This window comes from Henckelia pumila, chromosome 1 (genome assembly GCF_033568475.1).
Source record: "Henckelia pumila isolate YLH828 chromosome 1, ASM3356847v2, whole genome shotgun sequence".
Classification (NCBI taxonomy): domain Eukaryota; kingdom Viridiplantae; phylum Streptophyta; class Magnoliopsida; order Lamiales; family Gesneriaceae; genus Henckelia; species Henckelia pumila.
Genome location: NC_133120.1, coordinates 120,643,975 through 120,657,377, shown reverse-complemented (window position 1 = coordinate 120,657,377; position 13,403 = coordinate 120,643,975). Strand labels below are relative to the sequence as shown.

At 37.1% G+C, this 13,403-nt stretch overlaps 1 long non-coding RNA gene across 1 annotated transcript; it reads left to right on the top strand.

The window, feature by feature from the left end:
• Positions 1-9,952: 9,952 nt before the first annotated feature.
• LOC140865838 (uncharacterized) lies at positions 9,953-10,785 on the top strand. Its single transcript, XR_012144734.1, has 3 exons — positions 9,953-10,090; positions 10,167-10,303; positions 10,389-10,785. It is a non-coding gene; the product is annotated as an uncharacterized lncRNA (long non-coding RNA).
• The last annotated feature ends 2,618 nt before the right edge of the window (positions 10,786-13,403 follow it).

Genomic DNA, 13,403 nt, shown 5'->3' with positions numbered 1-13,403 from the left:
ATTAAATTAAATTTATGACCGGTGTAACTCCAATTATTGAAGATTTGTCCGACAAAGAATTAAAGTGAGAAATTAAATGACCTTTCAAAATTTAAGATAAAAAAATGCATGAATCTATATTCATTACGTATGCCATGGCAATTGGCATACAAACATGATAAAGGCTATTTATAAACTTGTGATGAACACCCATATTTTTTTAACGAAAAATGTAACATTAATTAAGTTAACCATAAGACTAATCACATATTATTCACATATCAAAAAATAAAGATAATTAGGAGATGGAACATATTCTGTGTGATAAGGTGAATCCATCGAGAAGGCGGTTGCGACTTGCGATAGTCAAACTTAATTCACGTATTGGATTCATTCTCTAACTTTGTTTTTTGGTAAATTGATCAGCGAAACTATTTTTTCATACTTTTATTAAAAAAAGTTATTTTTATGTCTGATTTTCTAGGATGAGTCTCTCCAAATCCTACTTTCTCACTTTATACCGTTATTCATGATTTGGTATGATATAAAACATCTTGTTTATTAAAAAAAAGTATATCGAATTCATCGAACTTATAAACCTCGTTTTAAAATAAATTAAATTATATTCTACTATTTAAATAAATCATGTTGAATAAATAAGAAATAATAAATAAAACGAGTGAGAGTATTTTACAAACAAAATATTTACACCAACTAAGCAGACATACAAAATCATGTGAAACAGTATTATGAGTCAATTTTTGAGATATATTTCGGACCCGATCCATGAACTGTTTATGTCCAAAGTATTAATTGTTCACTCCAACGTCATCATTTTTTTAGTTATATTTTAAAAAAATATTATGCAGCACATGCTTATTTGAGCGAAAAGTATGTCTCTTTCAAATATTACTTTTTATGTTCAAAATATTTTTTTTCCGCAAAAAATACATTGTGTATTATGTGTTGATCTGAGTGAAAAATATAACTTTTATGGAAAAATATTACTTTCAATTATATGTATGAACCGAGTGTTTTGTCTCACAGCTATAGATCAGTGATATAATTGACCAAAAGAACCACTCCTATGCAAAATATAATTATATTACTGACTATTGGTTAATTATACATATTACATACAATTGGCTGTTTTTTTTAGTTTACTTAAATGTAATAGTAATTGAAATGGATTTGAAATGCACCAAAATATGTGTCATTTCAAATACATTTTTCAAAGACTTCCTATATCAAGTCACTGCCTCTAAATTGAATCCTCTTATTCAAATTGAGTAAAGAGCAAGCCCATACAAAATCTATAAAAATAAAAATAAAATAAAATAACCTTATAGTAAAACTCCCTGCTAAGAGAAAAGTGAATAAAATTTAAAAACCTAGAGTTCGGTAGGTGCAATTTTCCCCATTCAAATGCAATGATAAAAATATAATATTTTTGGACCCCTTGGGATGCTTGAAAGTAACTAAAAACACATTTGGGGGATAAAACTTGTCCTCGGAGAATGTGCGTGAATGCATATTTCAACAACTCAAAGGCACATCTATTTTTTCTTTTCTTCTCTATGAAAAATTGTACCGCTAATTCTTAATTTTATTTTAATATATCAAATATATATGCATATTTTTGAATTATTATTCGAAAAGCGACGCATTATTGAACGCCCTTATAATTGGGTCGGCAAATTAAGGACTGAAAGGCCCAATTAAACTGGAACAGCCCAAATACTCTGAAAACATGGAAAGTAAACGGTTTAAATAATTATAATTATTAATGTAAAAATATCATCCATATCATTTATATATATGATTTTTTGACAGAGTATATACATATATATATGAACTTCGAAGAAGCGGCGTGGACGCAAACATGATGGAAAAGATGGTGCTGATCCGACGATGGACTCACGTCGATTGCCAGCCATGGTGTAGCTTCAAAGCTATCCAAATCTGGCCTTGACGGAGAGAGGGTGATTGCTCGTCGGAGATAGAGACCGGCTGTGCAGTGGCGGGAACTCGCCGGAGAAGGTGGTGGCTGCGCGGCGGTCGGCCGATGAAGGCTGGTCGGCGGTTGTGGACGATGTTGACGACGATAACCCGGACGATGATGGGATGGACAAATATATACATATATATACACGAATCATATTAATAAACATATATAATCAATTACCACGTATTTGATGCTATTATTTGCTTTATTATTTCTAATTAACTTATGTGTTATTACTTTTTGGTAAAATTTGTTTTTTATACGTGTTTTTTTTTTTTTTTTTAAAAAAAAATCGTTGCAGGGTGCCCTTCACGAGGTAAAATATTTTCGGTATTGGTTGCTAACCGAGATACTTATTCTCCTTCGCCAGCGGAGTCTGGCGATGATAGTGAAATTGACGAATGCCTATTTTCTTTGAGTGATTTGAAAACGGTGGTATCTCGTGATATGAGGAGATCACCTTGTTTAAAAATTGATAGTAACCCGAATTCTTGCAATAATAGTGGTTCTGAAGAGTCTTCGGGAGGAGTGAGCGAGCGTCTGTTGGACGAGTCGGAGATTTTAAGTCCAAGTAAAAATTTTGACTTATCCTCTAGAAATATCCTTAAAATTCCCAAAAATGGAGATCCTTGCCATGAACCGCCTCCGGGATATTTTACTGTATATCTGGAGTACTTTAATTTTGGTTTCTCGCTCCCTCCTCATGCCCTTTTGATAGAAATTGTAGATAGTCTCGGGGTGAGTTTAAGTCAATTAACACCAAGTGCGATTCTTCTCTTTACGTGTTTCCTACGTAGAGTGAGTGAAATTAAAATGTCCCCGACTATAGACTTATTCTATGCGCTTTTCTCGGTGCGTCGCACCATGCCGGGTTCCTATACTTATTTTCTACCTCGGGGATATTGTAAGTTTTTATCTCGTTGTCCATCTCCAAAAAATGATTGGAAAAAAAATTTTGTTTATGTATGGGATTATGGTTGGGAGGTTCCCATAGTTTGGAGTCCGGGCCATAGGAAAATTATTTTTAGCAAAATCCACCGTGAATTGCAACTTGAATGTCGTTCCTTAGGCCTCTTCCAGGAGTTGGTTGACCCAAAAGTTTGATTCCTGCCGGTAATACTTTGTTCAAATTGAATTTTGATGACTGTATTTTGCGTCTTCTTTGGATTCTTCTACTCGTGTTAATTTAAAATTTATTAAATTTATTTACTGATCATTGTCACTCTTCTCTTTGTGTTTGTTTGTAGGTGACAAATTAAGTTTGGCGGAGGTTCGCGCTTGCATAGAGAAAAACGAGAAAACTCCGTCAAAGACATCGAGAAAAGAGTCACCAATGGATCGAGGTAATCACAATTCCCAAGGGATTCCAAGGAGGAGGAATTCTCCCGGGCCATCCGACCGTGTCAATTGTTCTGGTCCTCCATCTAAAAATACTGACACTCGTGACCGAAGGAATGGTGGTAGAAGAAATGATGCTGACCGTGATACCCGTACTAGGGAGAATGCTAATGGTAGAATAAATCCAAAAAAAAGACGTGATGATGAACGAACAGTTCCTCCCGATACTCGTGAGGGTTGTCACTTGTTCTTGGAGGGTGTGAATCATAAGAATAATGCTGGTTCTTTTTGGGATTTGAAGGATCCAGAGATTGGTTGGAGAATCGGAGCTAATCTAATTGGAGATCATGACAGGTTGCATCTGCTGCCTCAGCCTACCGAAGTATTAACTCGGTCTCTTGCCTCGTCTGCCTTCCAGGTATATTATTATATGTTTGTTATTTTTTATGATTTTTATGTAGTAAATAGTATTCTTTATTTATGGGTGTTTGCAGATTTTATCGCTTGCCCATACTTTTCAATTCCGAGAAGAGAGGTCTCGAAATTCCGGGAAAAAATTTGATGACGAGCTGGCGTCATTAAGGGGTGAGTGTAAAAGACTCGGTGAGGAGGGTGCTAAGGCCCGAGATGACTTTCTCACGTCACAAAAGGAGCTTGAAGAGAAATCCAAAAAGTATGATGCCATGTGCAAGGATATGGAGCTACTTAGGGGAAAATATTCCCATGAATCGGAGACCGGTGAGACTTTTCTCAATTCGTCAATAGGCAAGAATCTCTTGCGAAGTACCGGAGAAAAAGCAATTGAATGCTACCGAGAGTCCACAGCTTTTAGAGATGAAGTGATTCAGCGGGCGATCGTTATTCATAATGAAGTTGTAGTGGATTGCCGCAAAGAACTACGGAAAACTCAACTAGTTCCAGAGGAAATTATTATGATGATTCACCCCCAAATTTCGGAGCCTAGTATTGCCCGAGTTGACGATGACTCGGATCCTCCCTTAGGAGATTTACTGGGAGGTCTAGGTGATGAGGAGATGATCGAAGCTTTGCGTTCGAATTTTTAGCTTATACAACCAATAATGACGGTGTGTGTCGGAGCTATATGGAGACTACTCTTTGGAGCCGTGGAACAGTTTAGCTTTATTATTTCTTGCCACTTTTGGGCAAAAAATTTTTTTTTGTGAGAGAGTCAAAGTCATAGACTTTTTTTTTTTGTTCTTTTTGAGTAAGTAAGTATTTGTCGATTATCATATCTCTTTTGCATTTTGAAGTTGCTATTGCATACTTGTTTGATGAATAAAATACTATCGCTTTAACAATGGAGTACTTGGGAGGGGATCAATCTCCCAAGATTTTGTCTCATGGGGAATTCCTAAACCCACTTGGTGCGTGGTGAGGTATCCCGGGACTTATAATGTTATTATGTCGTCCTAACATCTTACAGCGTCATAAGTTCAAATGTCCCAAGGGGCTGGCCAAGCCTCTTATTGTTGGGAATTTTTTATGATTGCTAGGGTCTATGACGTTTATGTCGTAAGTAAGCGTTAGTATAGGAGAGGAGATATGATATGCTTTCGACAAAGTAATCTGTTTATATAAAAACAATAATCAAATTAGTTGAACAATGTATCACAAAATTGTAATATGAAAACATAAGGAAAATATGCTAAAAAAGATAAATTTAGCCTATTATTGACGAGAGTTGCAGTTTATGCATAAAACTTCTTCAAGTTGGCCACGTTCCAAGGCCTGGGAAGTATTCTCCCATCTGAATGTTGGAGGCGGTATGTTCCCATCTTCACAATCTCAATTACTTTATAGGGGCCTTCCCATTTCGGATCCAGCTTGCCCACAGACTTCAAGATGTCAGATTTTCTCAATACAAGATCTCCTACTTGGAAAGATCTTGGTTTGACTCTGTCATTGTATGCTTTAGTCATACAAGCTCGATATCTCTCGGCTCGTGTTGAAGTTTCATCTCTCAGTTCATCCACCAAGTCCAATGAAATTCGGAGGGCTTGGTCATTCCCAGATGAAGTGTACTGTTTCACTCGCCATGATTGCTCTCCGATTTCGGCAGGAGCCACAGCTTCCGCTCCGTAGGCCAAGTTGAAAGGAGATTCTCCAGTTGAAGAGCGTGGAGTGGTTCGATATGCCCATAGAACACTTGGCAACTCATCCACCCATTTTCCTTTGGCATTGCCTAGGCGTGTTTTGAGGTGCTGTAGAATGGTCCGGTTGGTGACCTCGGTTTGCCCATTTGCTTGAGGATTCCCTACAGAAGTGAAGAACTGCCTGATAGAGAGTCCTCTGCACCAGTCTTTTATCTTCGCTCCAGAGAATTGAGTTCCATTATCTGAAACCAAGGTTTGAGGAATGCCAAATCTGCATATTATATTCTTCCATAAGAAATTGATTACATCTCTCTCGGATATTTTGGCCAATGGTTCAGCTTCGACCCATTTGGTGAAATAATCCACAGCTACTATCAGAAATTTTCTTTGTCCGGTAGCAGGAGGAAAAGGACCTACCAAATCCATTCCCCATTGAGCAAAAGGTAGAGGACTTTCCAGGGGCTGTAAGGTTGTAGCCGGCTGGTGATGGAAGTTAGCATGCTCTTGACATGCATGACAATGTTTTGCTAACTCCATAGCGTCTTGCTTCATCGTTGGCCAAAAGTACCCTTGGCGCAATGCTTTCCCCGCGAGAGCTTTGCCAACTAAATGATTTCCACATATTTCTTCATGAATTTCACGGAGCACATAGTTTCCCTTAGCTGGCGTTAGACACTTTAGGTAAGGTGAAGAGAAACCTCTTTTGTACAGTTCTCCGTCAATGATTGTGAACCGAGCAGCTCTCACTCTAAGTTTTCGAGCTTCGACTTGGTTAGCAGGTAGTTTCTCTTGCTTTAAATAATCGATTATTTCATCTTTCCAACTAGGCTCTTTGCTGTCAGCACAGAAGATTGTAACATCACTTCCATTAGTTTCTTCCTTGCCATACGTTAGGAATGTAATATTCCTATTATCAATGTTGGCCAAGGAGCTTGCTAACTTGGCCAGGCGGTCTGCTGACTCATTTTCCCCTCTAGGTATCTGCTTTATATCATAGCTGTCTAAACGCGAGAGAAGCTCGTTTACTTGAGTGAGGTATTCAAACATTTTATCTTCCTTCTCTTCATAATTTCCATTAATCTGACTGACGATAAGTTGGGAGTCACTGTGTATCGTCATTCTTTTCGCTTCGGCCGACAGGGCCAATTTAATTCCCATTATGAAAGCTTCATATTCTGCCTCATTATTCGTTGCAGGGAATAGAAATTTGACGGCATATTGAAATTTATCTCCCTGTGGGCTCTCCACAACTATACCTGCACCGCTTCCTGTGGAGGTTGATGAGCCGTCGACATAAACCATCCATGTTTGGGTGGAGCTCTCTTCTTGAGTTACTGTCATTTCTACTAGAAAATCAGCCAGAATTTGTGCTTTAATCGCTGGACGCGGGCAATATTCAATTCCATATTGGCTCAGTTCAACAGCCCACTTAACCATTCTTCCTGATGCTTCAGGACTCGAGATAATTTGTTTGAGAGGATGATTGGTGAGTACAATTATTGGATGAGAGTGAAAGTAAGGACGTAATTTTCTCGCTGCAATTACCAAAGCCAGTGCCAGTTTCTCGATCTTTGTATATCTTAATTCTGCTCCGTGTAAAGTTTGACTGATATAATAAACTGGTTTGTGCTCACGTCCTACTTCAGAGACCAATACTGCACTTACCGCCTCCGCAGATATTGCCAGATAAATTAACAGGGTGTCACCTTAGTTTGGTTTCACCAACAACGGCGGAGAGGTCAGATGCACTTTCAACTCGTCAAATGCTTGCTGACACTTTTCTGTCCATTGAAAACTTTTCCCACTCCTCAACATTTTGAAAAATGGTAAACCCTTGTCTGCAGATCTTGAGATAAATCGGTTGAGGGCGGCCAAACGTCCTGTCAATTCTTGGATGCCTTTTACACTCTTTGGAGGATTCATGTTTAAAATAGCTTTGATTTTTTCAGGGTTGGCCTCTATTCCTCGTTCTGACACCATATAACCGAGAAATTTGCCTCCTCGTACACCAAAAGTGCATTTATCCGGATTAAGTTTCATCCTGTATTTTCTGAGTATACTGAAACATTCCTCAAGATCTTCCAAATGATTAGATGCTTGAATACTTTTGACGAGCATGTCATCTATATAAACTTCCATGTTACGCCCGATCAATTGTTCGAACATGGTATTTACCAAACGCTGATAGGTAGCTCCAGCATTTTTCAAACCAAACGGCATTACATCATAACAATAAATTCCTCGATCAGTGATGAAACTTGCTTTTTCCTGGTCTTCTGGCGCTAGGCCGATCTGATTGTATCCTTGATATGCATCAAGAAAAGTGAGCAGCTCGCATCCTGCTGTCGAATCGACTAACAAGTCAATTCGAGGGAGTGGAAACGGATCTTTGGGGCATGCTTTGTTGAGATCAGTGAAATCTATACACAAACGCCACTTTCCTCCAGGTTTTGGTACTAAAACCACATTTGCAAGCCAATCTGGGTATGAAACTGGCCTGATGTACTTTGCCGCTAAGAGTTTCTCCACTTCCGCGGCTATATGCCGATTTTTCTCTGGACCAAATGCTCTTTTCTTTTGCTTCACCGGTCTTATTTTCGGATCAACACGGAGGTGATGAAGCGCATAATCATGAGTTATTCCTGGCAGATGCTCATCACCCCAAGAAAACACGTCCAGATTGCGACCAAGAAAATTTTTCAACCTCTCTTCCAGCTCAGGAGGTAATTCGGTCCCGATCTTTAGGGTTTTCTTGGGATCAGTTGGAATGATTGCCACATGTTTCAGAGTTTCAGTTGCTGTTATTCTCTCTTTGCTCTTAGCTTCTTCATCCACCAAATGAATTCCATTTTCACGCAAAAGCTTTCCGGGTTTTGGTGGTTTTTCCTCACTAGAGACTTGTCTTTTCCGATTTTCTGACGAACCCCGCAGAGTCACTACATGACACTCTCTAGCTAGACGATGATCACCAAGGGCTTCTCCTACTCCTCCTGGAGTCGGAAACTTCAGCTTCATATGATATGTCGATCCGATGGCTTTGAATATATTGAGACTTGGTCGTCCCAATATCACATTGTACGCAGATGAAGCTTTTACCACAAGGAATTTCACCATCCTAGTAGACCGCTTGGGGTAAGAACCCAAGGATAGAGGAAGCGTTACCTCTCCCAAAGCTTCAACTATTTCTCCGGAAAATCCGACTAGTGGAGTGTTGACTGAAGTTAACTGTGCATTACTAATACCCAACTTTACGAATGCATTATGAAAAATTATGTCGGCCGAACTTCCTGAGTCCACTAGAATTTTCTTTACCCAAAAATTGGAGATTGTGGCTGAGATGATTAAAGCATCATTATGGGTACCCCGAGGGTTTTCCAGATCTTTGTCACTGAATGATAATCCATCTTGGATGGTTTCAACTTCACATATTGACAAGGATGTGGGGCTGGATAAATTGTTGGTTCCTTTTGCTGCTCGCAGAAGAGCTTTTCTTGCATTGTTCGAGTCGCCACAAGCAGGCCCCCCAGTGATTACGGCGATTATCCCTCCCGAGGGTAAATTTTCATCCGCTCGTTCATGCTGTTTCCCAGTTTCGTCATGGCGCTTTTGATAGTCATGTTTTGGTTGTTCGTCCCTACGCCTGTCATCTCGTTTTTCACCGCGGGACTTGTCCACGAAATTTCCCAAATGTCCGCGCTTTATGAGTTTTTCAATTTCTGCTCGCAAACTGAAGCAATCTTCTGTAGTATGGCCTTTATCTTTATGAAAATGACAATACTTTTCCGAACGTAGGCGCTTTGGGTTATTCTGCATTGGGCGAGGGGGACGCAACAATCCTTGTTTTTCAGCCACTACCAGTATATCGGTCAGACGTGCATTGAGGGGTGTATTCTGGAGACGGGGGCTCTGTGCTGTTCGCTTCTCGTCTCGCTTTCTAATATCTGGTTTATCTTCTTCTCTCTTTCTCTTATTCAGGTAATGTGGTTCAATAGATTCTTCAATCCGAATGTATTTCTCAGCTCTTTCCAGTAATTCCTCTAGGTTTTTGGGCGGCCTTCCCGCTATTGATTCCTTGAACTTCCGGACGCAAGTTTTGCTGCATTATTCCTGCTAACAAATCATGGTTCACGTGTAAGATTCGTGCACCGCATGAGTAAATCGTCGAACATAGTCCCTCAAACATTCTCCTTCTTTCTGAATGACTGTGAACAAATATGCTGCTGTTTTTGGGTATTTTTTGTTAATTGAGAATTGTTGGATGAAGCAGTCAGTAAGTTGCTCCAAATTGGCAATAGATCCAGAGGGTAACTTGTTGAACCATGTGAGCGCTCTTCCTGATAATGTTGTTCGGAAAATTTTACAGTATGCAGCATCTGTGATATCATACAAATCCGCTTTCGCGTAGAATTTGTCAATATGGTCTTGGGGGTCACTTGTTCCATCGAACTCAGGTAAGCTGGGGATTTTGACTCCCTTTGGTAATGCTTCAGATAATATGTCATCAGTAAAAGGGCTTCGGCGTGACGGCAAAATTGCGGACATATTCTCTCCAGTTACATGTGTGCGAGATCCATCCTTCCGAGCTGGATTAGTGATCTTGTTTTCGCCAGAAATGTCATGAACTGTGTGAACACTTGCTTCACCGTCTTTCTGAGTAGTGTTTTTCTTGGTCCCCCCTTGATCTTTATCATTCACTTTAGATTTATCTTTATTTGAGTCTCCGTTATTAGGGTCAAGAGATGACGAGCCTTCAGTCTGAGCCTTTTTCTTGCTGCTTTTGCGCTTGCGGGTTTCTAGGTACTGAGCAACTGCATCTTTTGCTGCGAGTGCTGCTGTGTTTTCCATTAGATCAGTCAAGTCTTCACGGGTGAGAGTAATACTCGGCGGTGCGTTTCCATTGTTAATATTTTCTTGAGACATTTTTGAAGTAATATGTGTTCTCAATGACGTAGTGAACGGTTTCCCACAGACGGCGCCAAGCTGATGTAGCCAAAAATCACTTATATGGGACACGATGCTTCCGCAAAGTTCGGAGTATCAGTAAGTCCTGGTATGTTCCCGGTGGAGATCTTCAGTGAGTTGTTCCTACGTCACAAAACAAAATCAGAGGAGCCGGGAGGGTTCCCGACGAAGGCACTCCGACGCTCAAGTCAGTTATTACTCAAGGAATAATAATCAAGAGTAGAGCAATATAGTGCTAAAGAAAGAGTGTACCTTAATAATGAGGTGACTTGAGCTATTTATAGATATTTGGAGAGCTTTATGGGCTTGAGCCTCTTATGGGCTTTTGTAGAATTCAGGGCATGCTTGAATTAAATATATATAATATTTAAATAAGCTTGGGCCTTAAAAATAATCGGAGTGGACCTTAATGATTGGGCTCAGGCCCAGTTGAATTTTCAGGTGTAACCTATCAATATATATATATGTATGTATGTATATATATATGTATGTATATGTGTGTATATATATGTATGTATATGTGTGTGTGAGTTTTGTAATTTCATTTAAGGACTAATTTTGAGGAATATATTTCTTCCTTTTGTTTTTCCCATTTTTGTAACGCTAAAAAATAAAAAGCAAAGGACCTGCGAGAATCACCACAATAAAATTTTTTACTATTTTTTTACCAATTAAATTAATACAAAGTTTCAAGAATAAAAATTATTTCCATTATATTTGATTACCCAAGATTACGAGAGAACAATATTCATTGAGTAAATTACTATAATAGTCGCACATATTCATACTAGCTAGTAGTATAAAAGATAATAAATATCCTATATTATTTTTCAAATAATTGAGGTGGGTAGTTTTCAAAGTTATATAGTTGATGTATGACAAAAAAAATTTATGATTAATTTTTCTAGCTCGATGTGGCTTAACATCCCAGGGTGGTCCATGTATACAAATACAAGTAAAGAATTGAGGGGAAAAAATATGATATCTGTTGAAAATATGTTGTTGTTATTATTATTATTATTATTATTATTATTATTATTATTATTTAAAGTTGAATGTTGAATGTTGAATATTGAGTTGTAAAATGTGAAAAATTAGTGTGTGATGATGTAGATTATGATATATTAATATTTGGACTAATCTCCAAATGAGATCTATAAATAGGTCTCTCCATTTGTGTAAAAAAACACAATTGAGTTGAGAAAAAAAAATTATAAAGTGTAGAGTTTGATATATTTTGAGTTTTGGAGTTTTTATTTTTTACCATAAATTTTTACTTTTTCACAACACGTTATCAGCACGATCGCTCGAAGGTTCTCTATAATTTTCGACGCTCCAAAATATAAAGAGAAGACAAAAATATTCAACAAGTAAGTATATTTATTTTATTTTGTTTATATATTTTTTATGTATATATATTAATATATAATTTCATGTTATTATATAAAAGGCTGTCTATGACACCGACCTTATAATAACGTGATATGATATATATTTATTATTATATATACTAACTATATTAATATATAATTTCATGTTATTATATAAAAGGCTGTCTATGACACTGACCTTATAATAACGTGATATGATATGTATTTATTATGTATACTAATTGTATTAATATATAATTTCATGTTATTATATAAAAGACTGTCTATGACACTGACCTTATAATAATGTGATATGATATATATTTATTATGTATACTAATTGTATTAATATATAATTTTATGTTATTATATAAAAGATTGTCTATGACACTGACCTTATAATAACGTGATATAATATATATTTATTATGTATACTAACTGTATTAATATATAATTTCATGTTATTATATAAAAGGTTGTCTATGACACTGATCTTATAATAACGTGATATGATATTATTGTATATTATAAACTAATCATATTCGTATAATCTCATATTATTATATAAAAGGATGTCTATGACACCGAACTTATAATAATGTGATATGATATACATAATTATTTAATTATGATTATCATTATATGCATCACATGATTATCACGAATTTTTATTCAACACATACTCGATTTTTTCCTTACCCCCAAGGGTCACAAACGGTAACAAAACGACTGGTTTTTGTCCTATAAATATGTTCACTCAAACTCATTTTCAATCACACCAAAATTCACTCTTTCTCTCAAAATATTTTCTCCTCGATTTTTTCGAAGATGAAAATGATGACATTTCTAAGGCTATTTTTCATAACGATTATGATCATCATGCTCACGAGTCTTGTACTCACCGGCGATTATCCACCACACACTTTTCATCTATTTTTAAACATACTTGTACTCGTCGTTTATTCATTATTTTGTATTGTCATATTAATGGAAATTAACTTATAAAATGCATTGTTATTTTTCTAGTACCACCATGTCAAATTTGGCAAAGCTTAAATTCGTTGCTCTCGATTTCACTAGAAAAGAACAAAGAATTGTTAATGAGAAATCATCAATCCCGACCCAATGTATCTACGGCATTTCCAGAAGCAAATGTCGTAAGTAAAAATCAAAATCAAAATCAAAGGCATAAACTAGATTTTGGTCGAGGTCGAGGATTTGGTCATGAACGTGGATGTAGAAATGATCGCGGTCGTAGTTACGACCATGGATATGAAAATAATCGAGATAGTTACTTCAATAACTAATCTCAAAAGAACGTCGCGAACCACCCAAAAAGGCAGCATGAAAATATGAGTGAAAATAAAAATCACTCAAAAAGATATGAGAGTGTTTGTTATAAATGTGGCACTCCAAGACATTGATCACGTACCCCTGAGCACTTATGTAAGCTCTTTAAAGTATCGATAAATGGAAAAAAAAAGACAATTTTTTTTTAAAACAGTAACCATTTAAGTGGTTCAACTTATTTCAATGCTGCCGATTTTTCAAATGATTTCGAAAATATTGATTAATATATTGGTGAGACTGGATGTAACATGCTATATTTTTTATGCATTCTTATGAAACATGCTA